This window comes from Hipposideros armiger, unplaced genomic scaffold, assembly GCF_001890085.2.
Source record: "Hipposideros armiger isolate ML-2016 unplaced genomic scaffold, ASM189008v1 scaffold_295, whole genome shotgun sequence".
Lineage (NCBI taxonomy): Eukaryota > Metazoa > Chordata > Mammalia > Chiroptera > Hipposideridae > Hipposideros > Hipposideros armiger.
This window is the reverse complement of record NW_017731645.1, coordinates 566251-580394: the sequence shown is the minus strand read 5'-3', so window position 1 is coordinate 580394 and position 14144 is coordinate 566251. Positions and strand designations below refer to the sequence as shown.

At 56.5% G+C, this 14144-nt stretch overlaps 1 long non-coding RNA gene across 1 annotated transcript; it reads right to left on the bottom strand.

The window, feature by feature from the left end:
- Nucleotides 1-734: 734 nt before the first annotated feature.
- On the bottom strand, nucleotides 735-3938 carry LOC109391489 (uncharacterized). The gene is made up of 3 exons (XR_002125833.1): nucleotides 2371-3938; nucleotides 1146-1328; nucleotides 735-1050 (listed from the first exon to the last, which is right to left on the bottom strand). It is a non-coding gene; the product is annotated as an uncharacterized LOC109391489 (long non-coding RNA).
- Nucleotides 3939-14144: the final 10206 nt, after the last annotated feature.

The following is a 14144-nucleotide window of genomic DNA, read 5'->3' as shown; positions in this document are numbered from 1 at the left end:
GCTGGGACTTGGGCAGCTACCGAGTCCAGTCACAGCGGGAGCCCGGGGCACCTGTTGCCACTATCGGTGCTGCAAGTGACCGACACCCAACGTAAGGGCAGCTTGTAGACTGTATGACTGGAAAGGGGGGACATTCTGGCTTCCAGCCGCTGGGTCTCTGGCCGAAACTCTGGCGCCATGTCGCCGGTGCCCGGAGCTGGGCACCTTCGGCTCCACTGAGGCCCACGTGGTCTGGTGGCACCACTGTCCACTCCCTCCACGCAGGGACAGTGAAGAGCGTCTCCCCTCTGCTCGCTTGAGCAGAAGTTGAGGGACGTCTCAGAAGCCCCTGTGACAGGCTCCTTGCTCCTGGCAACCCCTGTGGCTGTGGGGGGGCAGCCTGCCATGTGGCGCCCACCACCGGGACCCTCCACTGTCCCCCCAGACCCTCTCAATGCAAACTCTGGGTTCAGTTGCAGCTAGGACACACTGAACCCACAAAGTGTTTAAAACAACACAGGGGGTTCCTACTGGGGCTGGCATAACATTTAAACACTAATTATCTTCATTTTGGGTCACTTCATCCCGCCTTCTCCTCCCCACCTTACAAGCCAGGGGAAGGAGGGAACCATGGCCTGGAGAGGTCCCCTGGCCCCCCGGATGGCCTCGGCTAGTTGTCCTGGGCCCCGTGGACACACAGGAGCACCCACCCGGCACACCTGGGCCCGTGGAGCCTGTGGCCACTTGGTCCTGTCTAAGCTGAACTTTGTGCCAGCTCTGACACTCTGCAAAGTGAGGTAGTAAAGCACCCTGTCTCGTGTGAGGGTGCCCATGGGCCCAGCAAATACACAGCTGGCATCCCAGGGACCCAAGGAGCCTCAAATGTCATCAAGGCGCAGGTACAGAGACCAAAATACTCCAGCCAGAAAGCCTGGTGTTTTTATATACGAAACTGCCATTGCATCTGGAATCAGAGCATCCAGGCTGGTGAGACCCATCAATGTGACGGTCTGTGCTGTGTCCTCTTCTCAGCTCCTGTCTCGTCTCTGATGTGAGCAGCCGTCTCTAAAGCTGAGAAGAGAGGGAGGCCAAGAACGAACGTGTCCACGTCCGGATGACATCACACGTCCAGGATGCAAAGCCACCCAGAGCTGGACGCTGCCCACCTTGGCCCCCTGGGGCTCCCGGTCGGCCCGGAGGGCAGGAGCTGTGCACACGCGACAGAGGCAAGCACTGAAGCGGCGATGAGCCAGGTAACGCCCTCAAGGGCACCACCCTGTGCGGCCACCGCCGCGGCCCAGGGGAGAAGGGCTGGCCGGCCGGGGCACAGCCGGAGCAGAGCACGGCGTCTGTGGGGCAGAGAGAGGTCCGCTTCAGCCACAGCCCTTCTGCCCGGCACACAGTAGGTGCTCATCCAACACCACTAAGCGAATGAGCAGGACCTCCAGGGCAGAGACCCGGGAGGATGGGCAGACTGTCCACTCAGCCTCCCCGAGGCCCCCTGGCTTCCCGTCTCGGGGTGAGCCTGGGCGCTGCCTCCTCACCCCCAGGCTGCCCACCCCACCTCTCTGCGCCCACCACCCCGATGGCTGCATCTCTGGCCTTTGAAGCTGAGGTGGGGGCCCTGCAGGCCCCGGGGGGCTCTGCCTTCAAAGGCCCGCACCCGGGATTTCCCAGGAGTGAGAGGCCCAGAGGCAGGGGAGCGCTGCCGGGGAACTCCAGGGAGCCGCGCGGCCCTGAGTGGGGGTTCCCCGGCACAGCGAGGCTTCCTCAGCCACTAGGGGCCGGCCAGCCGGCCGAGGCCCCGCACTAGGCCAGGGCCACAGAGATGCCCCAAGGAGGTGCCGCCCGAGGCGAGGTGTGAAGACCGGCGGGCCCCTCCCGCCTCACTTGGGTCATGTAATCATTCATTCATTCATTCATTCACTCACTGAGCAGACCCCCCCTTCCGGCCCTGGCCACCCGAGCCCCCTGACAGCTTCCTCTCCAGACCGTCACTCCAGCTCTCATCCGCCTGCGGCCGCGTCACTTTCCAGACTCAGTCTCTGTCCAGGGCCCCCCGGGCTCCCGTTCCCCAGGCCCTGCGAGCCTTCCGGAGTGGGTCACCTGCGCTGTCCCAGGTGCAGCCCCACCTGCCTGGGGTCCGGCCGTGGCTTCGCCTTTCTCCTCAGCTGCCTTCAGTGAGCCGAGGGTCCCCGCCATCTGCGGGGTCAGCGCCCTGGCAGGGTTCCCTCCGCTGAGCAGTGCGGGCGGCTGTCAGGCAGCCCTGGGCCAGGGGCTCAGAGGGGCACCGGGTGACCCCTGGGGGTGCTGGGCTCACAGGTCCAGGGGACAGACCCGTGCAGCTCTGAAATTGTGCGGGCCTTGCAGACTGGGAAAGAAGGTGGTCACCTTTAATGAGCAGTGTCCTCTCTCCTCTGAAATTCCCAGGAACTCGGCCGTCAGATAGTAACTGGAACCTTCTGCTCACAGCCGGTGGATGGTACACAGCACCTGGAAACGGAAGGCCTGGCTTCTAGCCTGCGCTGCTCTCACCGCCGCGCACACGTCTGCGGGAAGGGGTGTCTGCACAGGGCCTTGTGTCCACCGGGCTGTCAGCAGGAGCCCTGGAAGAAAATGGTTTTGAAAAACTGGAAGGGTAACAAAAAATAAATAAAAACAACCCTGGAAGGGCAGTGCTGAGACAGGGGTGTCCAGTGGCAATGAATGACATATTATGTGGCCACAGGGAGCAGTGTTCATTTAACATTTAAAAAATTAAAACCCCAGTGTTGGGAAGGATGGGAGAAGTAGGTGCCATCACACGCTGCCGACAGAAGTGAAAACCATCATCCACACCCTGGACGCCAGCTGACAACACAAATACTTAAAATGTCCGCTTGCAGCAGCTCGACAATCCCACCTGGAGGAACTTGTCCAGGGAGCCTAGAGAACAGTCACGGTTACGATGACAAAGCTGGTCACGGCAGCACCGTCCACAACAGTCACGGAGACACCTTCTAATAAGCCCCGGCGGGAAACTGGTGGGTGACTTACCACACAGGCGGCGAGGGGACACTGAGGACTTAAGATGACCGAGAGCACTTGATAATATGAAAAATGTAAGTCATAAAACAAAGTTAAAAGATGATCTCGTTACAAATAAAATTCCTATCATGTGTATAAGCCAAAATAAAGATGAAAACTGTTAAAAGCATGTTCTTTAGTCATGGGTTGTGGGTTGATTTGATTCTTGTTTGATTGCTGTAATTTGAATTTAATTTTCTAACTTTTCTATAGTGAAACTGTTTGACTTTTATCCATCCTTCATCTATCCATCCACCCATCCATCCATCCATACCATAAATCTGCAATGTGGGGGGATGTTGGTCAGGGGTACAAAGCTTTAGTTATGAAGACGGGTAAGTTCTGGGATCTAATGTACATTGGTGTGGCTAGAGTGAAAATACTGTGCTGTGCACCTGAAATCTGCTAAGAGGGTCAAGCTTAATTGTTGCTACCACAGAAAAGAAAAAGAAGAAAGTGGTAACTAACCGAGGTGAGGGATGTGTTAATTAGCCTGATTGTGGTGAATATTCCACAGTGTCTCCATATATCAAGTCATCAACTTAGGCACCTTAAAGATATACAATTTTAACTGTCAATTATACCTCAATAAAGCTGGAAAAATAACAACTTCCCGCTATGTCCAGCCACTGGGATTTCGAGGGCCACGTTCTTTACAGCAGCTAGTTACAGCTGGTTAGTGGTATTCTAACCAGTAGCACGGTCAGCAGTCCGCACACGACCAGCTCCCAGAGCAGCTGGCCCTCTGCACTTCATCCAGATTGAAGACCCCAATTCGCAGGCATCGCCGTGAGTCCAAGGGTGAGCTCTCACGTCCACCCAGCTGGCTGAAGTGTGGCTGGGACCAGTAACCAGCGAAACTGCTGGCCTGGAAACGGGACACAGGAGCCATAAATCAGGGGCTAATTACGGCCGTTGCGGAGAGCTTCCTGGGAAAGCCCGGGGCCTGCCCGCCTCACACCCCCTGGGCATCGCGTCCCTGTCCCTGCAGGCCCCGCCTCTCACCCACAAGGCTATTATCTGAATCATGGAGAGAGGACTTGGAGTTTCCTTGAAATATAAATGAACGTGTCCCATCTAATTGTCAAATGCAAGAGCGGCCCAACCCTTTTCTCAAAACCACTGATAATCCACGGGAGAAAGGCTGCCTGCCCTGTTCATTCCGACCTCACCGGTGATGAGAGCAACAGCCTGGGCGAAGGACGGAGATGTTAGGACCAAGCTGCGTGTGCAGGTCAGCGGTCACACCAGGCATCCTGGGCGGGGGGCGGGGGCAGGCAGCGGCCGCACTCTTAGGGCCGGCTTTCCGATTTCATGTCCAGCCTGCCAATAAGACCAAAAGTTACACTGAGCATAACAGAGCCTTTGATCAAGTGCTCGCTGTGTGCCAAGCGCACACACCATTTCCTGTGTGTGGCCTACAGACCCTCATGGCTGTCGGCGCTCGCATCTCATGGGTGCAGGCCTGGCACGTGGCGCCCTGGAGGTGAGGTCTGGGGAGCAACCGGGAGGCTGAGGGGCCGCGCGGCGCTGATGGGGCTGCTCCGCCACCGGCTACCTGATCCTCTGAGTTTCCTGAGAGGTGGGCCCCCATCCCCATCTAAGAAAGAGGAAGCTGAGGAAGGGGCTCAGTGACGTCAGCCACAGGTTACACAGCTCATGAGAGCTGCGGTGTGTCCCTGCACCACCCGACTCTGTTAAGCGTAACCGCGAGTCTCCTGGGATTACAACCACAGAAAGGAGTCATCTCCCAGGTCTGGAGGCCGGAAGTCCAAACTCAAGGAGTCTCAGGGCCGCGCGCCCGCTCCCGGCTCCTAGACGGACCCTCTGCCTCTCCCAGCTCCTTGGTGTCCCGTGGCTTGTGGACACGTCACCCGATCTCTGCCTCCACCCTCACGTGGGCTTCTTCCGTGTGTCTGTTCACACTGCCTCCCCTCTCCATGTCTGTGTCTCTGTGTCTCTTCTTACAAGGACACCAGTCGTACTGGATCGGGGCCACCCTGCTCCAGCCAGCATGACCTCACCTTAATGACATCGGAAACGACCCTATTTCCACATAAAGTCACAGTCACAGATACGGGGTGATGTCTTTTGGGGGGACACAATTCAATCCACCACAGTCCCTGAGCAGAACTTCGATCAACCAAGCAGGAGACTGTGGGGTCCCATCACAAAGAGCAGAGAAAGAAAACCCAGCTCGGGCAACTGGCGTGTCCGGCGGGAGACAGTCCCTGGGGACAAGGCGACTCGGCCACTGAGGCACAGAGGACGGAGCCAGGCTGTGGAGGAAAGACGGGAGGGCGGCGGGCTCTGGGGACCGGGCAGGACACGGAAGCAGGTCCACCCAGGGCCGCTGGAGACGCTGACCCAGCTGGACGGGGCGCTGGCACCTGTGCGGCGGCTGGGACAGAAGCCCCGGCCCGGCCGCCGCCACTGCGGGCGATGCAGCCCGGCTGGCAGAGCCCGGGAGGAGCGAGGCTGCCAGGCCAGTCCACAAGCGCGGGCTCTGTGGGGCCAAGAGCCGCCTCATGTACGCGCAGTAAGAGCAAAGGAACCGCCGCAGCCACCCTGCCGCAGCCACTTGACGGACGATTACAGAGCCCTGACGCCCGTTAAAGCCCCGGCACCGGGGCAGGGAAGGCGGCGGCTCCAGAGTCAAGGAGGCTGGAAGTAAACCCCCACATTTAACGGGGTGGTTCTGAGACTGGGGTGACGTCTCCCCTCCGTTTCTCTTCCCTCCCAAATCGATTTGAATGGATGTTGTGTCATGATACGACAGACTTTAAATTCCTCAGTGAAGGGGGACGACGGGACGGTAGGAAGTTCTCCCTCAAATAAGCAGACGCCCCCTTTTCTTCAGCTCTTATTGGTCATCTCTCAAAAACGGTGCCTGTGCTTCCCGCACAGGAACCCAGCACCTCTGGGCGTGCGGGGGGCTTGGCAGACACGTCCCCGCTCCCGCGCGTCGCGACGAGGCCGTGGGCTGCTCGGAGGGCGCTCTGGCTGCAGAGCACGGACGTGGGCCCCACCCAGGGGAGAATCGCGTTTCCCAGGCGGCTCCCAGGACGCCTGTCCGAGGGGTGTGGGGAACTGACCAGCGTCCCAGCCACGTCGGCTCTTCTGAATCAAGCGTTTCTTCCTCCGCACAAGGACGGCTGCCGCGAAGGAGGTCCCTGCTCCGCAGACATGACGGGCAAGCTGGGGGGGGGGGGGGCAAGGCAAGGCAGCCACATTTTTCTGGGTTTGCGGTTTTTTCTGGGTGGTTTTTTTTTTTTTGTTTTTAATGTCTACCACCACCCACTCATTAGTCGCTCTTGCCAATAAGTTGCAAACTTAAGAAATTATTTAATTTCATCATGAATTTGTTCCAAGAAACGGCACCTTCCCACAGACAAATGTGCATCTCCGGGTGGTGGGGGAGGGGTGTTTGCGCCGCCGTGCAGAGCCGAGCGGGTCCTCTCCTGCTGCCACATATGTCCCACGTACTTCTCGTTAAGGCTGTGAATTTAAGGTGGTTTCTGCCTTTTCAAGCATGCATTGCAGTCGCGGCTCAAACGTTATCAGAAGAAATCCATTTTCTTATAAAGCTGAGGCAAATCCTTAACTTCATGTTTGCGTAACAAGGGGAAGCTTATTTTACAAGTTTGCTGCTTGTGGTGTAACCTAGACACCTTCAGTTCTCCCCGTCTGACAGTCTGTAGGGAGAGTTGTTCCTTTACTTGGCCAGGAGGTGACAAAGTGACCACGAGATAGAGCCAAAACGAGGCACTTGCCAGACACCATGTGTCATCTCATTGGATCCCCAAGTCAGCTCAGGCTGGAGCAGTGCAAGCTCTGACGTGACCCGATTCTGTCACACAACCTGAGTTAGGGACCCCGGTGTGACGAGGCCAGAGACGATGACAGCCAGAACGTAGGACGGACACAGCGAGGAGTGACTCGTTCAAATGAAAACCAGCTATTTATTTGAAAGCAATTTGATTACCGATTGAAAAATCTACTTTTCTCCCAGGAGCCACAATGGGGGGGGGTGATTTAAAAAATTAAAAGTAGTAAAAAAACAACATTTACTACAGGATATAAAGTGATTTAATAAAAGAATGGGGATGTTATGTGTAACGTGCACACTGAAATCAGCCGGAGTGAAGAGAACGCTGTTGCATTTCTGACAAGGGGAGGAGAGGGGGTTGAGAAAGTGACAGGGACGATGTGAAAGTCCCGCGTTTGATGTGATGTGACTCAAAATGTTATTTACTGACAGTTTTCTCCAGATGGTAGATTTATGGATTTTCTTCCACCTACTTTTTTCTCTATGTTCTAACAATTAGTAATGAGCTGGCACTAAATGTATAATTTTTAAAATGTACCTTAAAATCATGTCATTCGTTTGGTGAATGAGGTTGCAGCTCTCAGTAAATTAAACCATGAGACGTACAGACGAGTCACACTAGATAGAGTCAGGTCCCCTAAAGACACAGACGTGTCCTATGGCCAGCAGGACCAGTATGTAACCCAGGTAACCGACAGCAGGAAGCTGTCAGCAGGAGTGGGGACAGTGGCCGTGGCCTCCAGGTCACCTGTCACTTCAGGTGGGAAGCTAGTCTCAGAAGGACACGCCCCTTGTGCACAGGAGGAGAGGGCCACTCCTGTCCCTGCCCGCCCGGAAGGAGGCCAGGAGGACGGAAGTGTCAGACCCCGTGACTGCAGGCAGCTTCCCGCCTACTGAGAAGCCAGCACGCGGCCCCCCAGGGGACCCAGGGCTCCCCGGAGAGGACAGCAGTGGGCCAGCCATAGTCAAGTCGTAGCTTCCTCTTCTGAGTCCTGTCTGCCCGTCCCATCTGCCACTCGCCACCAAACTGCCTCCCGTATGCACGGTCCATCCCAGCCCCGGCGAGACAGCATGCAAACCCCACAGCTAGCGCCCCGTGTGTTGCCCCGGGCCTTAAACACAGTCTCCATGACGGTCTGAGGCTGATGTCCTGTCCTCACGGTCCTCAGCCCACTGTCGGGGCCGGTCAGGGTTAACTACACAGTGAGGGGCAGCAAGAGAAAAGCCCCCTTCCAGGGGTGACCACGTTACTGTGTCACGCCCCTCCCAGGAGGAAACAGCCTCAGAACAGCCTCAAAACACCCCAAAAGGGTGTTTCCCAGGAAACACCGTGGCCATTAGCCTTCTGCTTCTGTGCCACAGATCAGGTACGCACACACGCACGAGCAGACACACACATGGCACACACGCCCACCCGGCAGGGCGTCTGTACCTGCAGTGTTAAGAACCTGCCACCACCATGATGCTGACCTTTCCCCGCAGGCTTTCATGTCTGTTAACACGCCAGCCCCTGGCACAGCACAGAGCGGCGCTCAGCGGGGACGCGGGGATCCCCGCTGTCCCGCTCAGCGATTCGAGGGGAAAACACATTCCCCAGGGGCCGCACGTTCAGAAAACTCCTCCAGGGAACGCGAGGGGTGACTTCCATGGGGGATGGGCAGCCCTGCTCACCAGCCGGTTATTTGCGCTCATGTCGTCGGTGATGGAGGGTCTCGCCGGGGCTTATGGTGGAGGCTGCTCAGAACCCACACACTCTGAAAGGTAAGACCCCGCCCACTGACATGAAACATGGAGCCAAGTAAATATGCAGTAAAATAAATGCCATGGAGAAACGGTGAAACCCAGCCAGTCAAGCCCCAAAGCCAGAGAAAGAAGCGACAGGCAGAGTAAATCAGCTGTCCCCAACAAGCCTCTCACTCAGAAACCCCTGCTCCGGCCGGACACTGGCTTCCAGCGAGGGCTGCTCGGGAAAGGACGACAAAGCCAACACTCAGTCCCCAAGCAGTGCAGGCAGCGGGCAGATGCGAGTTCACTAGTGACCCCTAATTGTCACTGTCTGTGACGCGCCCCTTAATATGCCCTTTATCCTTTGAAGAATGTCCGGGAACGAGAATACCAGCAAAGAGGAGAAAACCAAACAAGGAGGCCCAAACACTTCGCATTCCCCTGTGCCACGGCCGCCTGAGCAGACAAAGCCCTGGGGATGGTTTCTGAGCCCTAATGGAGAACGCAACTGCCAGCAGGCACCCTGGAATGCTGAGCCGACAGCCCCACGAGGGAAGCCGCTTCCTGGGCGAGCCGCTTACTCTCAGCCCCCGAAGGCATCACCCAAAATCCAAGCACGGGTGATCGACACTTAAGAGAGACGAAAAGGTGGAGGTGTAGTTGTAAAACCATTAGCTTAGCCACGACATCGCCCTGATTTTATTTCTGAGTGTTTCCTTCATCATAAAGTTGGTAAACCAGGCCCCTGTGACATCTGTACAAAACGCACGGTGACGACCCACAGAGGATGTGTGCTCAGCCCGCACCTCCTTCCGCCTCCCACTGCCCAACGCTGCGCCACTTTGGCACGTGAGTGTCGCACGGAGTCCCTGCCGGGGTCACCAGCCTCATAGCGGATGAAGGAATTGTACCCCCGTGCGCGTTTGAACAAAACAACCGACTCGGGGAAGGATGAGCCGCGTGCTGTTGACGCAGCTCCTGTCACACAAAGGGAAGGGAACCGGACACCGGGTATTAGACGCCATGGGCCAGCGCGTGCGCTCAGAACCGTCCACACATTGTTCGTGAGGGACGTGTCCTTCGTCCAGTTTGACAGAAGATGAAGCAGGAACGCTTAGGAGCTCTCAGTGCTCGGGCCGGGGTGGGAACCCAGGATTCTGAGCCAAACGCCGCATGTGTCTCACGCACGGGCACTTGCCCTGGGTCACCTGTCCTCTCAGCATCAGGCCAAAGGGCTACCTGCAGCCCAGTGAACACTCTGCCACGTGACCGCGCCTGAGGCTACAGGCTGCTTTAAACCCTTGTAAATGTTTAATATACACTTAATTTGTATATATACATGTGTGTGTGTGTGTTTACATCTAGTGGAAGAGGTTAAATATACACTCCAGGGGTCAGGGGCACCGGGCCTGGTTCCCGTCGTCTGTGCTTCCCCGGGAACCGTGCCACCAAATGACGAAAGGATGAGCATTTGGCTGGTGACCAAGAAATAGCCTCCCTCGTCATATTGAGAGTCTCAGTGACAAATGCGCTGACTCACAGAGTTGCCAGGAAGCCCCGCTCTCCAAGGTCTTGTTTATGAGGACGGTCAGGACACTGGGGACGATGCCCAGCAGGACGGGCGACAGCGGCCCAGCCCGTCTGACCTCAGGGCTCCTCCAGCCCAGACCGCGGGAGCTCCTCCTGAGAGCCAATGGCCCCGACCAGCCGGGGGGACTTCGGGCAAATCCCTTCTCCTCTCTGGGACCCAGGTTTCCCGTCTGAGAAACCTCCGCACTCTTCCCCACGTTGGAAACAATATCCCCTGACGTCTAAAAGTTTTCAATGACTCAGTCGGAATATCCCTGGGTTTGAAAGAGGGCCCTGCACACTGCAGGGTCACGAGGTAAAGACAGGACCCACATAAGCGCGCCCAGTACATTGTCCAGGACACACTGACCAACATACCGCTTATCTGAGACTCACACTCAGCTGGATGATTATTTGCTAGAATTGGGCTAAAACCAACCCGATGCCCACTTTTAAATAAAGTTTTATTGGCACACAGCCACAGGCATCCATTCTCGTATGTATGTCTATGGCTGCTTTCGCAAGAGGACAGCAGGGTTGCATGGTTGTGACAATGTGACTTGTTAGCAGGTGCTCGGTGGACTTCCTTGTCAGCTAGTTATTTAATGTGTGTCCTCCCCCCACAGGCAGACGGTCAACTGCTGACTCTACTGCCTTACACACATCAGAGCCCTGGAGTCCCTAACAGGGCACGTCCAGACCATCCGTGTAGACTTGTAAATTCATTTACTGATAAACACACCCTTCTCCCGAGGCCTGTCATGTGCGTAAGGCTGAAAGAGTGCACGCTGCGTGCAGACCTCTGCACAGGGGCAGCCGTCACAGGAAACGGGACAGACTTGGAGCCAGGAATTTGCCTCCGTCTCCATTTCAGCCTGTCCTGGAGGGAGTTAAGATGGCACCCCGTTGGTCAGGCACACAAAATGTTCCTTCTTCTTAGAATAAAGTCCTCAGGAAAGGCTGGGCACATCCGTTCCCAGCAAGAACAGGTCGGTGTAACTTTGCTCAATTAAGCAAGTATTTCTAGTGGGCAAAGGGTGATGTACTAACTTCCGTGACAATGGAAGTGTCCGCTGGGTTTCTTGAGGGCTAATGCGAACACAACATCTTAAGCCCAGAATCATGTGTCCTCCTGCCTCTGCCTTACATCCTCTGTTGAAAGCATTGCCAAGAGCTTTGAAAGGGCCACTCACTCCTGTTGCAAAGAAACCTCAAGATAGGTCTTATTCCTTCCTTTCAAAGGAAGGACAGGGAGCTCTTAAAATGCCACGAAGGGGGCAAGGAGCAGTCCTGTCTCCAGCTGACCAGTGCAGCTGGCGTGTGAGGCAGGAATTGGAGGGCGACCTTGGATCAGGGCTGAGTGGAGACAAGCGCGGCAGAGGCAGCCCCGGCCCCAGGACCAACCGGCAGCTCCCTCCACGTAATACCAGCGTTTGCCTAGGTTGGCACCTGAGCAAGGAGAAACGAGCTCTGTGGATGAGCGTCAACAGCAGTGAGCGGCTTTCCAAATGCTAACACGTGTCTGACCAGCTCAAAAACAGAATTCTGACTCTTCCTACAAGTCCTCGGCCACGATGGGGCTACCGGCACCGCTCCAGGCCGGGCTCAGAGCCCATGGAAGCCTCCGTCTCGTCATCTGCTGAGATGGGGGACAAAGCTGCAAGTGACAATTCTCTGAGAAGCCGGGGCGCCAGCAGCACTTATTTCTGCCCTGATTCTATCCTGCTTTCGTCTTCCCTTTGCCACCCTACATGATTCCAAACGGCAGGAAATCCAAATCTAGAAAGTCCTTCTTACGCTGGACATTATGGGCAATGAATCTTTATGACTGCATCTCCGCTTCATGGGAGAACAGTGGTGTCTTTACAGAAAGAAGACTTTCTCACGCGCTTTGCAAGAACAAGGCTGTTGTGCAAACTCGTGGACGCCCCGCTCCCATTTCGCATCCAAGTGAGGTGCTCTGCTCGGTCAGCAGTAGCCCAGGCAGGAGACTTGGAGCCCAAGTGTCATGTTTACTTGCTCTGAATGCCCGCTGAGCACACCACGGAGCCTCTGTTCTTTGTTCAGGACCCTATCAAAGGTCTTTTGATGGCACCAAGGACTGCTTTCTTGCGACTTCCTTTTTTTCTAGAGAGAGTGTAGAGAAAATTAGAATGGGAGTCAGAAAGCCTCGGTTCTGGCCTGAGAGCTGTTTGACCTTCGGCAGCTCACGTGCTCTCTTGGTCACCATGTTCTTGTTCCTAAAACGGGGAGCTTGCACTACACCTGGGATGGCGAGGCCTGACGGACACGGGCCCTGAGTGGGCAGTGACGTTTTCCGCAGTTGTACAGAGAAGAGTTACGTCCGTGCTGGCGTGGCACGTGGACGGCCACTGCAAAGCAGGGGGGCGTGCTCAGCGTCTCAGTGCCCCCGGCCCTCCTCCTTCTGACCATCAACCGGTTACCTAAACCGGCACGTCTCCAGCTTCGCCATGTGCGTGGGGAGCTCGTTAAAATGCTAAGTCTCGTCCAGCAGGTCTGAGATGGGCCCGAGATTCTGCGTTTCTGAGAAGCACTCAGGTGAGGCCAACGGTGCTGGTCCCTGGAGTGCTGAGGGGCTAACCCGTGGGAAATACAGGACAGTCCGGCTACACAGGGCCTGGGCTTGGTCATGGGACGGGCACGTGGCATTTTTGAAGCAGTGTCCTTCAGCCGATTCGAGAAATGAGGGCAAGGTCGTGTGTTCAAACCTCCCTGATTCACTCTACTCCAAGACAGCTCTACCAGCCACCCCTCAGCAGGGGACCCGCTGCCCCGGAGGGGACACGCAAGAAGACGAGCCGGACCGGCCCATCTGCGCAACTGCCAAAGCCCCGTGATGTGCTCAGGGGCAGGTCAGTAGCCGCACTTCCGGGCCTGGGGACAGCTGCAGTCACTGCCAGGACATACTTGGTGGCTCTTGTGCTCACGGATCACCAGCTGCCCCAGCGTCCAGCGTGCTTCCCAGGCCCTTCAGGAAGCCGGTTCCAATCCACACGGCTCCATGTGGTCTTCACGGCCTCGCCTCCTGGCTGAGTTGAGGTAGTTCCCCCAATGGCCAGCATTAAAAAGGCAAGGAGACTTCATTCAACACTTCTGTTCAGCATTTACACATGTGTCTCTGTTTGGAAGTACTAGGAAACCCTTAAAGTGTAAATACCTTGATGTAAATTACTCACTTCTTAGACAGTTGAGAAAAGCAGTTATCTAAAAATAGAAACGAAATGCTGTTTTGCAAATAGAAAACACCCTTCACTTTGCAGGCAAGAGCTTGTACGTGGATTTTGGGTCGCGCTTCCTGCCAACAGCCATGGCCACCTGGGCCCGGCAGGTCCTCCGAGCCCGACCCGTGGGCGTCACCCGGACGCTGCCGGACGCTGCCCGCCCACTCGCCCACGTGCCGCCTGACTCGGGCTGGCCGCTGCCTCTCACGCCCACCGCCCTCCTCACCGCCGGCCACTCCCGCCAGCGCAGGCCTGGGTCCTCACTCCAGCCCCGAGTCTCCCGTCTGCTCTCTCTTTACTCCGCGCTCCACCTGTGATCTTCCCAAAACTCGCATGTCGTCCTCTCTCCGTCCAGCTCAGATGGCAGCTGGCCACCCACAGCACCCCATTCTCGCTCGCCTCCAGGCCTCCTGCCCACTCGCCTCCCTCTCCTGGGGCATTGCCGTCCCTTTCACCTTTGCCCAAGTTCCTCATGCTAATCCCCTAGGTCCTGGGGAGCCCCCAGATGAACTTAGCTGTGTCTCCTCCGGGTCCTTATGCAGATCCGCCCAAGGCCCTTAACACAACGTGGTCCCACGATGCTGGCGCCAGTGTCGCCCTCCCAGACAGTGAGCTCCCTGAGGATGGGCCATGACTCACTCGCTGCTCTATCCCCAGTTCCAAAATGTAGTGCTTGGCATAGAGAAGAGGATCCATAACATGTGCTCAATTTAGGTACAGAGATGGATGATAGA